General features: G+C 43.4%; 1 long non-coding RNA gene across 2 annotated transcripts in view; it reads right to left on the reverse strand.

The window, feature by feature from the left end:
- Window positions 1-11,586, reverse strand: part of LOC130367807 (uncharacterized) — a 59,013-nt gene extending 47,427 nt beyond the window's left edge. For both annotated transcript variants that reach the window (XR_008892180.1, XR_008892181.1), the window contains exon 1: window positions 11,506-11,586. This is a non-coding gene — a long non-coding RNA (uncharacterized LOC130367807). The remainder of the gene's footprint in view (window positions 1-11,505) is intronic.
- Window positions 11,587-13,207: the final 1,621 nt, after the last annotated feature.

Below are 13,207 nucleotides of genomic sequence, written 5' to 3' on the forward strand. Positions count from 1 at the left end.
TACCAACGGGGGTATCTACCAAATGGGGGGAAATTACCTACTTACTGCTCAATACTTTGCCTTGCCCTGGGTGTTGCCACATTGCAAGCATCTCGCAGTTTGCATATATGTTTCAATTATGAGTGTCAGTGAGGGCCTCATGTTCAAGTATCACCTAAGGGCCTCACAAAGTCTAGAGCTGCCTCTGCCTGCTGACTGCTTGGGATGTTGCCCAATGTTTTTTGCTTTCCCATAGGGAATAAATTCCTATCAGAATTAACTTGGTGAGTGCCACATTTTTATTTCACTGGACTTTGGGATAATTCTGTTGCGTGCTGAACATCATTTTTTTGTTTTTGTTTAATGAGTTCTCCCAACAATCCTGAGAAAGGGGACCAGAGTCTCCCATCCACAGATCATGCATTGCCACTACCTTTATTCTGTATAGAAGCTGCTGGAGATAGCCAAGAACAGCATTTTGGTTTCTCCACTGCTCCTACTGCACCCATAGACAATAAACATAGTGTCGGCACACATGCATTCTCAAGATAACGGGGGCCCCAGTGGTCAGAACCTCCTCCATGAGATAGTTATCACCCATCCTGTAGATATATTTTCAAGATGGAAAAACCCATATAAGTTGTATAGAGATATGTCAGAAATTTGGCTTGGTGGTGTGCACCTGGCTGAGACAATCCCCGATTGTTAGAATGAAGAGTCAGAAGCCACAAGCTGAGCAACTTTCTCCTGTTTTTCCTCATTTCTCGTGCTTGTGTTATATGGATTCACTGAAAGTATATCAGACATTAATTGAGTCTGTAGAAATCCTAGGAAAGACAAGTAGAATGAAGGAGCAGAATGCACAGCGAAGGTCCTTCTGCAGCTTGGTGGGGGTCTCAGTACTTGGACCCCCGCTGATCATAACTTCCTGAAAGTTAGTGAAATGTTTGGGTACACTTCAGCCCATTTTAGAAAAGTGTTTTTTAGGCTAGGGCTCCATACTGACTTTTACTCCCAGTGTCACATGACCACTTGTAACCTTACAGTCAGTACAGCCAGGCTGGATTTTTAGCCACTGTCAAAAGGTCATGAATAACCTTGAGGCTACATCGTGTTAACAGCACAACTCTTCAGCGATCTAGCCTTGACCAATGTAGCCCCAACCCATACAGTATGTGCAATATGGCATGTTCACGTGTAAAGCCTACATATAGGATCAAGCAACATGAAGTTCAGCCATTTTGTAAACTACAGGTTCGAGTTATTCTTTGTAGGTGAGAAAAGAAAATCAGAACACGACTGTTATTAGCCTTTCATTATGTCCTTTTGCCCAAGATCCCATTTGGCATCAAAAGTAAATTCATCCCCATCTCTACCTTCTATCTCTATGGCGTTAAGTATATGAATAAAACTTTGTGGCAAAAGACAGAAAGATTGCCCCATGTGAGGATTGAACTCACAACCTTCAGATTTAGACAAATGTGCTACCCTACTGCACTAACAAGGCAAGCGCCAAACTTTAGTATCCGAATGCCAAGGTGTTAACTCAGAGGAGTACAAGTTTTTTAATTCTTTAATTTTTTTCCCTCCTTCGAAAAGAAGGTGGCAGCAACTGGTCCCATAGCGGTTAGGATTCCTGGTTTTCACAAAGGCGGCCCAGGTTCAACTCCCAGTATGGGAATGAGACCTTTCTAAACTTGCAGGCAAGTTCAAAAGGAGGGTGAGGTCACTGCAAAGTTAAGCAGTTGGAGTTGCTCTTTGTGGGTGTACAAACAGAAATCAGAACACAACTGTTTTTAGCCAATTATTGTATCCATTTTCCCAACATCCCAATTGACTTCAGAGCTAATCTCATCCCCATCTCTACCTTCTAACTCTAGGATGTTAAGGAAATCAACATCAAAAGGCAAAAGATGGGAAATGTAACGTTGCTGAATGTGGGTCCAGGGACCTGTGTGGTAGATGACACGGGCCGTATCGGGGAGCGGAGTCTAAGGTGCCACTGGTCTTCACCAGAGCCCGCCACAAGGCAGGATGGGCTTACTGCAGCAGGCGACACCCAGGTTGCTACCCCCGATACGACTCGATCACACAGGAAGCTGGGCGAGGCGAAGTACAGTAGGATGAGGCTGAGACGAAGTCGGACTTAGCAGAAGGTCAGTGCAGGCGGTAAAGGTGCGTAGTCAATAATGTAGCGGAAGGGTCAGAAAACGGGCTAGGCAAACAGACAAAGGGTATGCTTAATCTCAGGCAAATGGCACTGAAGATCCGGCATGGAAGAGTGGGTGGTGTAGGGACTATATAGACTAGTGTCAGGTGTAACACATAATTATGGGCGTACTAGCCCTTTAAATTTCAGAGCTCCGGCGCACGTGCGCCCTAACAGGCGGGGACAGGCACACCGGAGCTGAGAGGCAGAAGAAGAGGCAGCAGAGGACTGAGGTAAGTGACGGGCTGGGATTCGCGTGTGGTTGCACCCCGCGATGCGAATACCAGCCCTGCCGGCAGCAGTGGAGAACGGGACAATGCACTCACGGCCAGCGCCAGTGGCCGGAGGGCGAAGTATAACAGGAAAATTGCCCGGTGTGAGGATCAAACTCGCGGTTTTCAGATTAAACATAGGCCAACAAGGTCATTGCAGAGTTAAGCGGCTGGAGTTGTTCTTTGTGGGTGAAAAAAGAAAATCATTACCCCACAGCTTTAAGCCATTCATTTAGTCCACTTGCCTTCTAAGCTAAACTCATGCCCATCTCTTAAGGAAATCAACAAAACCTCATGATGCCCCATGTAAGGACTAAACTCACAGCCTTCAGATCATAAGACTGAAGCGCTACCTACTGCGCTAACGAGGCAAACTGTTACCAAAGAAGAGTTGTAATGGTTCCCATATGGGCTGTTAGTCTGTAGACATCTTTACAGACTGTTTCCAGCAGAATTCTGAATTCAGCTCTGGAGAATAATTTATAACCCAGGATAAATAATAGAATGTATTTACAAAGTGAATTAACCTTTTTTAGGTCAATTTTAATAAACTATAAAATGGTGTTTAAAGGTGAACGTTGCCTCTGATCTTTGGAAGATAATACTGTAGTAACTTGACACCCCCCACCCTGGTACATGCTCGGACAGTACCATGTATATAGGAATGTGCTTAGTAATATCCTGCCTGTACCCTTTCTTATGGACATATTTGACTTGACGTTTGGTCTCTCTCTTGTCTGGCTGTCAGTGGACGTCAATGTCTATGTGCTGCCGTCAGTCTACCTTTCTTTGTCGTTGTCAGTCTATGTCAGACCTCATGTCCCTGTTAGTTCCTGTCTACTGCTTTATCTATCTTCACCAGGTTCAATCTTATTCACTAAGTCAATCCTTAAAGTGACATTTCGTTTTACGTTATTGTTGACCCGGGAAATACTGAAATAATATTTCATCGAATACCAAGTTATATGACAGGTCGTATACTGACAAAAAAAGACATAAAAGTAGAAGGCAAGTCAGTACCACAGTACATTAGAGAAAAGTCACCGAGATCCATCAACTGTGTAAGTTTATGGGGGCCTCCTAGTTCTCCTCATCCAACACAAGAGGAGAGAAGGTTCAGACGTGCTGAATTTCAATGCCCGTTCCTTTTGTTCTTCCTAGAGTTAAGCTGCCACCAGAGGTGTCTGACAGCGGCTTTCTCTTCTCTCTCTATTGAAGACACATGCCAGGCTCAACATACATGTGAATGGGGGGGGGGGGGGTATCAGCACATCAGATATGGAAGGTGTATGGCTACCTTTAAAGGGGTGGGTACTCCGCCCCTAGACATCTTAGGGGATAAGATGTCTGATTGTGGGGGTCCCGCCGCTGGGGACCCTCGCGATCTCGGCTGCAGCACCCCAGACATCCGATGCATGGAGCGAATTTTGCTCTGTGCCTGATGACTGGCAATGCAGAGCGGAGGTTTGTGACATCACGGTCACGCCCTGCTCGGGATGTCATGGCCACGCCCCCTCAATGTAAGTCTATAGGAGGGGGCATTACGAGCGGGGCGCGACTGTGACGTCACAAGTCTCCAGCTTTGCACCCGATGCTCTAAATGAATGCCAGGTGCAGCGGGGAGATCAGACATCTTATCCCCTATCCTTTGGATAGTGGATAAGATGTCTAGAGGTGGAGTACCCCTTTAAGGGGTATTTAGGTATCAGAAAATTGTATTTAAATAAGACTATTACCCCAAGATATTTACTTACTAATAAGGCTAAGTGCACATTACCATTCAGTTCCTTTTGGGGTGCTCTGTCACAGACTGTTCAGGAGTGGGACCAGTCAGTTTCACAATGGACACCAATGGCTTTCTGTGGATCCCATTGACTTTAAAAGGGGTCTGTCAGGTTTTGGTCAGGTGTCTTTAGGTTTGTAGGATCTGAGCAGAGAAGAAAGATATTGCTTGCGGTACTTTGTTCTCTTCTCCAGTCCCACATTTTAAATGGGGTCTGGGAATGGAGCTAAGCAGGAATGTGAACTAAGCCTGAAGTGTTAACACTAATTGTTCTGGCTTCAGCATGTATTGCTTGATTCACCCCTGCCAGGAAGTTGTGTAGCCCTTTTATCAAGGAGTTGTCTAAGTAGCTCTCTGGCTCCTCCCTTTATCGCAACACAATGCATCATGCTCTGCTGTCTCAGGTGGTGTAGCTGGGATCTTGTCTCAGAGCTCAAGCCCCATCTCCTGAGTGATGTCATCACCTCGGACCAGCCCCTACATCTTTATCATCTCAATGTCATATACATATACACATATGTATTTTTATTGAGACGTTTATAGAAGAATGCCGAGTGGTTACAGGATGCTGCCCTGTTCTGGACAATGCCACAGGCAGGGGAGCAGACAAGGAATGAATACAGCAGGTTCTGCAGACCGTTCTGCTCTGTAGAGCAGCTCTAAGCAGGGAACTGGCAAGAGTGCTATGTAGGGGAGTAGGCAGGATGGCAGGTCTTTTTTGAAGGGCTTATGGAAAGCAACACATTCTGGTAATTGTAGTACTGAGCAACTGCTCAACCAGGAAGTTTTGAGAGGACATGGTAGGGGAATGGATTACATACTCACAAAACAAATGGATTTTTGGTGGTTTCAGAATTGGGGCAGACAGTTAAGCAATGCTATGTGCTTCTGCAGCATTTTGGAATTGGAGCACCCCTTAAAGATATCAGTATTACAAACTGGTAGAGATTGTCAAAAGAGACAAAAATTGAAAAGGAGGGTTACAGCTGGTGTAATATACCAAAATCCCAAACCAATCAAGAGAGAATAAGTGCCCATACTCCTCCTGGGGTAAAGGAAGTGCTTTGCCCAAATACCATCTTCAGACGCATCTCACACGATCATCTTGGTCTGATAAAGTTGTATTAGTAAAAGAACATTACATTAAGTCATTTCCTCAAGGAACTGGCAGCGCCACAAAGAAGCACCGCGGTCCTTCAAACCTCTGATAGAGTGTCAGGAGCTGGAACTCCACCAATCAGATATCATCACATCAGTAATACCGTCCTGGAAACCTCCCTTGGGGGAGATAAACTACGTAGGGTCCCATAGCCCCTGTAGCCAAAGGATCTGTCAGGAACAGACGCTGAAATTCTTGCCTGTGTTGCATGTCTATTCACCGCCATCGGCCATCACTGGGTCCTCTTGTTTATTTTCATTTATAGTGGTTATGGAGTGTGCAAAACTTTATACAGAATTGCCATCCCTGACCACATAACTCCCACACACTTTAAAGGGGTACTTCGGTGAAAACCTTTTTTCTTCTAAATCAACTGGTGACAGAAAGTTAAACATATTTGTAAATTACTTCTATTAAAAAATCTTAATCCTTCCTGTATTTATTAGCTGCTGAATACTACAGAAGAAATTATTTTCTTTTTGGAATGCTCTCTGATGACATCACGAGCACAGTTCTCTCTGCTGACTTTATTATAATAAGAATAAAGCTTTATTTATTGTTGTCCTTAGTGGGATTTGAACCCAAGTCCCCAGCACTGCAAGGCAGCAGTGCTAAACACTGAGCCACTATGCATCTGCTACTCATGGTTGCTAAAATGGACAGAGATGTCAGCAGAGAGCACTGTGCTCGTGATGTCATCAGTGTTCCAAAAAGAAAGAAATTTCCTCTGTAGCATTCAGCAGCTAATAAGTACTGGAAGGATTAAGATTTTTTAATAGAAGTAATTTACAAATATGTTTAACTTTCTGCCACCAATTGATTTAAAAGAAAAAAGGTTTTCACCGGAGTACCCTTTTAACCCCTTTGTCTGGCTGTAATAGTAAATGTATGTGCTATATAACTGAGACATTCACATCATTGGTATTAGTTCTTTTTATACAATATAAACATACAGGGGTCAAGTCAACTGCTGAAATAACACTTAAAATAATTTGGACTAGTTCCTTATACATTAAAGGGGTATTCCGGCATCAGAAAATTGTATTTAAAGTGTACCTGTCGTCAACAAAAACTTTTTATATGATGGAGATAATACCATTATATGTATATTTGCAATATACATTGGTTAAATAAATGTGTATATTTTTGGGTGAAAAAATGCTGTCCCTACATCTATTGCCGGTGTGCCTCTATGAGGAGACCAAATACAGGAAGTGAGGACAGGACAAGCAGGGCTCTGTGCAGACTAATGTGTGAGCCTGATGTGTGAGCCTGTAGCAAGTCACAGAGCCTCACTGCACAGATCCCTGCTTGTCCACCATCACTTCCTGTACTTGGACTTCTCATAAGGACACACCGGCAATAGCTGCAGGGACAAAAATATACATATTTTTTAACCAATGTATATTACGAATATACATATAATGGTATTATTTACATTATATAAAAAGTTTTTGTTGATGACAGGTACACTTTAAATAAGACTATCTCAAAATATAAAATTACTAAAATTGTGTTATCATAAATTTTACAGCAACTTTTTGCTTGAAATTCCCTTGACAGGAAATTTAGTAGTCATTTTATTGTCCATCTGATGTTGTCTCAGCAACTCACTGGCTCCTCCTTCTTTTACTCTGAGTGATGTCATCACCTCTGACCAGCCCCTACAGTTACATCATCATGTCCCTGTCATATACACATATATCTTTATTGAGACTTTTAGGGAGAATAAGTTGTGTTTATAGCATGCTGCCCTGTGATGAATGATGCCACAGGCAGAGGAGCAGACAGGGAAGGAATACAGCAGGTGCTGCAACCTCACTGATTGTGCAATAATATGCTGTTGAATGAGATGTTTGGCAGCAGCTCTAAGCAGCGTACTGGTAGGAGTGCTGTTGTGGAAGGGGAGTAGGCAGTGTGCATTTAGTTGCTCCTTTTTGTTGTAAAGGGCTGGTGAGTCTGCACAGGTTGCTGCTGGGCCTGACTTGGTGATGAGTGAGGTGGTGCTCAGTGTTGTACCACAGTGCTGGTTAGGTGGGGGGTTAGATAAAGGCTCAATCTGGTGCTAGTAGAGCATTGTGTGTGAGATGTCTGAGGAACCTGCTTAAAGGGTGTTGACATGCAGCTCAGACATGTGTGCCAGTGGGCTTTGGTCCAAGACAGAGTGATGAGGAACCTGATTGGAGAGGTGCTTCCTGGCCCAGTGGAGTCACCGTGAGATTGTCAGTGGGACTGAGACAGTCCAGAAGTTCTACAGGCTCTGACAGGTGCTGCAACAGTATGCCAAGGTGCTGTCACTGAGGAAGAAGCCTGTCAGCACTGTGTGCACAGGGAAACTTGAGTGGAAAGGTGTACACTGGTCCAGTGGACTGTGGAGTCAATATGAGATTGTCAGTGGGCATGAGAGAGACCGGAGGTTCTAGAGGCCCTGAAAGGTGCGGTAACAGTAGGCCAAGGTGTTGTCACTGAGTAAGAAGTCGGTCAGCTCTGTCTACGGGGAACCTGGGTTAAGAGGTGCATCCTGGTCCAGTGAAGTCATCATGAGATTGTCAGTGGGCCTGAGAGAGACAAGAGGCTCTTGAGGCCTTTAAAGGTGCAGCAACAGTAGGCCAAGGTGCTGTCACGGAAGAAGAAGCCTGTCAGCACTGTGTGGACGGGGAACCTGAGTGGAGAGGTATATTCTGGTCCAGTGGAGTTACCTTGAAATTGTCAGTGGGCCTAAGAAAGTCCAGAGGTTCTAGAGGCCCTGAAAGGTGTAGCAACAGTTGTGGTGTCCCAGCACCAAAGGCTGTCATGTGGGCTGCAGATCTTCTCAGGCATGCCTGCTGCTCCGGTGTTGGGCCCACGGTTTTATTGTTTACTATGTTCATGCACTATATTATATTCACTATATTCTTTGTATTATGCATGCACTTTACCTTTAAGAGGGAGATGCAGTAGTAACCAGGTAACCCCTGCTACCCAATGGGAACCCCCAAATTGTCATGTATATAGTTTAGGGGGGAGGAGTTGCCCGAGTTGAGGTCTGGACTAGTTCCAGTTAAGACCTAGTTCTGAGCAGAGCTCTATGTGAGCTGCGGTGTGGAAAAGAGGTGGAAGAAGTGTGAGGTGAATCCAGAGGGAAGCCTCAAAAAATATCTTCTTAAGTCAGCCCGCCATTCTTTAAGTGTTCCCCCGTCCAGGAGTTGGTGAGTCATACCCTGTCGGTGTTAGTGAAATTGGACCTTGTCAGAACCCTAAATCATTCAAGTGGGTGAAAAGCACCATAAGTCCCAGCAAGAAAATAGGGCTCCCTAGCATTACACTGCATCCCTTCTATTCTCTGTACTGTGTGTGCTGTACCTTCTACACCTGCCTGAGAAAAGACAATTAATCGCAACCCGGCGTCAGTGTAATTATTCGCTAGTGTCTGGCCCAGGAGAAGCTGTCTCCACCTCAGACCGTGTATAGACTAACAGTGCCCTGGTGTCACAACCTGACAAATATACCTTGTGTGGTGACCCAGTACAGAATATAGCATACTGCCCATCCTGTGTGGCAGATGTTGCCTTCAGTGGCCGTCTTGGGCCCACATTACTCAGGACTCAATATAATCCAATGTTATGCTATGGTTTATGTGCTGGCATTTTCTATGTACCCGTTGCTTTAAACCTGTTAAAACCTGTTGTTAGGGGAGTGTGCATGAGGTAAACCAGGTGATCTGTCAGCCCCAATGGGGATCCTCCAAATTTGCCCAATATATAGTGTCGTAGGAGTTAGCTAGTTAGTTCTTTGTTTCACTCTCTGCTGTGAACATCTCGCAGACCTGCTGTGAGCTGAACTCCTGAGGTAAAGCCTGGAGAAAGTCTGAAGAGAGAGTGTGAGGTGTTCTGAGGAGGCCTCAAGTCTAATCCTGCAACCACTCATCTGCTAAAACAAATTCCCTGCACTCAGGTGAACATCAAAGCCTAGCGGTAAGCACTAAAGTCCTGGGGATCAGTCGGTCATTCAGTCATTCAAGTCACTAAAGTCAGCGTGGGTTGCCACACAGCAAGTCAGTCATACATGCACAATTCAATTATCTACAAGTCCCAGCAAGGTAATAAGCTTCCAAGGTTTACCAAGCACCTCCCTTCGTACCAATCTGAGCTGTTACGGATCTTACCATCTATCCTGCCTCAGTAAAGTCAGTTTATCCATAATCTTGCGTCAACGTATTTATTACCCTCTGTCTGGCCCGGAGAAGTTGGCTCAACCTCAGACGGTGTTTAGGTTAACTGTGTCCTGGCGTCACGAAAAGGTCAATTTGCACATTACCATCCCTCGAAACCACACTTGCAACCCCGGTGTCACCACACAGTAGGCCAAAGTGCTGTCAAAGTATTTATTACCCTCTGTCTGGCCCGGAGAAGTTGGCTCAACCTCAGACGGTGTTTAGGTTAACTGTGTCCTGGCGTCACGGAAAGGTTAATTTGCACATTACCATCCCTCGAAACCACACTTGTCACCACACAGTAGGCCAAAGTGCTGTCACTGAGAAAGAAGTCTGTTAGCACCTTGTGGACTGTAGAAGTGCTTGTCCTGAGTGAGAGAGTGTGACCAGCAGTATGGCCCAGGTACTTGACTTCTGTTGTATGACATAGGCGCTGATGGCGACCATGAGGACCCATGGAGGACCAGGACAAATCCTTGACTGGTGACTGGTGCAACACCTCATAGAGTGTTGTATGACATAGGCCCTGCACGTTTGCCGCCCTTAAAGGGGTACTCCGGTGGAAAACCTTTTTTTTTTTTTTAAATGAACTGATGCCAGAAAGTTAAACAGATTTGTAAATTACTTCTCTTAAAAAAAATCTTAATCCTTCCAATACTTATTAACATCTGTATACTACAGAGGAAGTTCTTTTCTTTTTGGATTTCTTTTCAGTCACGACCACAGCGCTCTCTGCTAACACACCTCTGTCCATGTCAGGAACTGTCCAGAGCAGGAAAAAAAAAAAAAAACTCAGCAAATTTATCCTGCTCTGGACAATTCCCAAAATGGACAAAGGTGTCAGAAGAGAGCACTGTGGTCGTGACAGAAAAGAAATCCAAAAAGAAAAGAATTTCTTCTAGTAAACAGCAGCTAATAGGTACTGGAATGATTAAGATTTTTTTTTTTTTTTATAGAAATAACTTACAATTCTGTTTAACTTTCTGGCACCAGTTGATTAAAAGGAAAAAGAAAAAAAAAAGTTTTCCACCGGATTAACCCTTTAATTGATCAGGTAAACCCATAAAAGTTAGTGGTATGGTGGCCCCGAGGACTGGCGCAGCACCACAAATATACCAATCCAAAAAGGCTAGGGTGCTATAAGATTTTCAATGCCTTAAGGCTTTGGTCTCCAAACTGTGAACCTCCAGCTGTTGCAAAACTACAACTCCCAGCATGCCCGGACAGCCGTTGGCTGTCCGGGCATGCTGGGAGTTGTAGTTTTGCAACAGCTGGAGGTCCACAGTTTGGAGACCACTGCCGTAATAGGTTCTAGAGCGATCCGCTGTGGTAAAAAGGTGCAGGAATTCAGGAGGCCAATTTGCCCCCTTGCCCTTCATCTCATATATACAGCAGATTTTTACATTTTTTTAGATTTTTTCATGTATGTTTATATTTTTATATTTTTTTACAGCTGCACTACATACACAAAGCTTTTGTTTCTAGAGCTGGAGATGATATTTTCGGAGGAGCAGATAGGACGCGGCTTGAGTTGTTTCCCTCTGGGCATTTGGCAACAAAAAATACTTTGGCTTGACAGATGCCCGGGGTAGACATAAGGTTAGCAGTGAGAAGCATAGCTGAGGTTTGGGGCCCTGCAGCTAAATGACCTTTATACATTATCATTTTTTGCATTTTTTCCTATGCATGTTTTTGCCTTTTTAACATATGAAAGTTTTTCTTTCCCGATTTTTATTTATAATTTTTTGCTTTTTTTTTTTTTTTCTAATTCCTTTTTTTATATTTTATTTTTTACATCAGACCTAGTTTACATATCTAATATATTGTTATTAAATTTTTTATTTTTTATTTAAAGGGCCCATACCAAAAAAAAATTCAAAAAATTATAAAATAAAATCAATGTCTACTCACAGTTTAAGTCAAGTTATTCCATTCAGCTATGTTCAGCCATATCTGATCCGGGAAAGCTGAGTGACGACCGTTTTTAAACCTATAAGGATTTCCAGGCATCTGAATGATAAATCTGGATATTCATGCATTTACCCCTTTATAGCTTTTCTATTCAGAACTCTTGAGAAAGCTGGGTGACAGCCAACGTGGCTGTCACTACAACTCCCATATGGATAGTCGCCCAGCTTTTCCAGACTCCTGAATGACAAATCTTTCTCCATATGCAAATATACTTCTTCACCTTTACCATTCAGACCGCTAAGTAAGCTGGGTGAAAATCAACATGGCTGGCATTACAGCTGACATAAGGATAGTCACCCAGCTTTTCCAGACTCCAGAATGACAACTCTTCCTCCATATGCAAATATACTTCTTCACCTTTACCATTCAGAATGCTAAGTAAACTGGGTGAAAATCAACATGGCTGGCATTACAACTCCCATATGGATAGTCACCCAGCTTTCCCAGACTCCTGAATGACAAATCTTTCTCCATATGTATTTATCCTTTTACACCTGTAATATTCAGACCTCGTAATAAGCTGGGTGGCAACTGACACGGTCAACTTAAAGGTGGTCATCCAGCTTTCCGAGTCTCCTGAAAGACAAATCAGTCTACTTTTGCATTTACCCTTGTATATATTTGCCATTCAGAACTGTAGGAAAGCTGTGTGGCTACCGTAGACTCAATGACAAAGCTTCTAGCTTGTGCATTTATTCCATTTACCATTGACAAAGCTTCTAACTTACATATTTAGCCCCTTTATTATTCAGAACTGTAGGAAAGTTGGATGACAGCCAAAGCTTCAATGACAAGGCTTCTAACTTATGTATTTACCCCCAATAATGTTTCAGAACTCTAGGAAAGCTGGAAGACAACCATAGCCTCAATGAGAAAGCTTTTAACCTATGCATTTATCATTCAGAACTCTAGGAAAGTTGGGTGACAACCATAACCTCAATTACAAAGCTTTAAACGTATGTAGTTACCCCCATTTACAATTAAGAACTCTAGGAAAGCTGGGTGACAAACATAGCCTTAATGAGAAAGCCTCTAACTAATGTATTTACCCCATGTATCATTCAGAACTGTAGGAAAGCTGGATGACACCAGCATGACTGTCAATAAAGTTTCTCTAAAGAGGATTATCCATATTCCCCAGACTACTGAATGACAAGTCTTTCCAGTTTTGCATTTACCCCCATATATCTTTACCATTCAGAACTGTAGGAAAGCTGTGTAATAGCTATAGTCTCAATGGAAAAGCTTCTAACTTACATATTTACCCCCATTTAACATTCAGAACTCTTGGAAAGTTGGGTAACAACTATAACCAAACTGAAAAAGCTTTCAACGTAAAGGCTGTCCAGGCATGCTGGGAGTTGTAGTTTTGCAACAGCTGGAGACACACTGTTTGTAAAACACTGGTCTACATATTTAGAATAGAATATTTAGTTAGCTTCTTCAGAACTTGGTGACAACTAAAACTGGGAACTGTAGTGGCAGCCATTTTGTGTGTTACCCAACTTTCCCAGAGACTGATATAACCATGAAAAGGGCTAAATGTGATTTTGAGTGTTGCTTAGGTCACGCAGCACCATATAAAAATACTGATGGAAAATACTGAGCCAAATAGTACCGCACGGAAAAAAAAAAAACGTCT

The sequence above is a fragment of the Hyla sarda genome, chromosome 4 (genome assembly GCF_029499605.1).
Source record: "Hyla sarda isolate aHylSar1 chromosome 4, aHylSar1.hap1, whole genome shotgun sequence".
Classification (NCBI taxonomy): Eukaryota; Metazoa; Chordata; class Amphibia; order Anura; family Hylidae; genus Hyla; species Hyla sarda.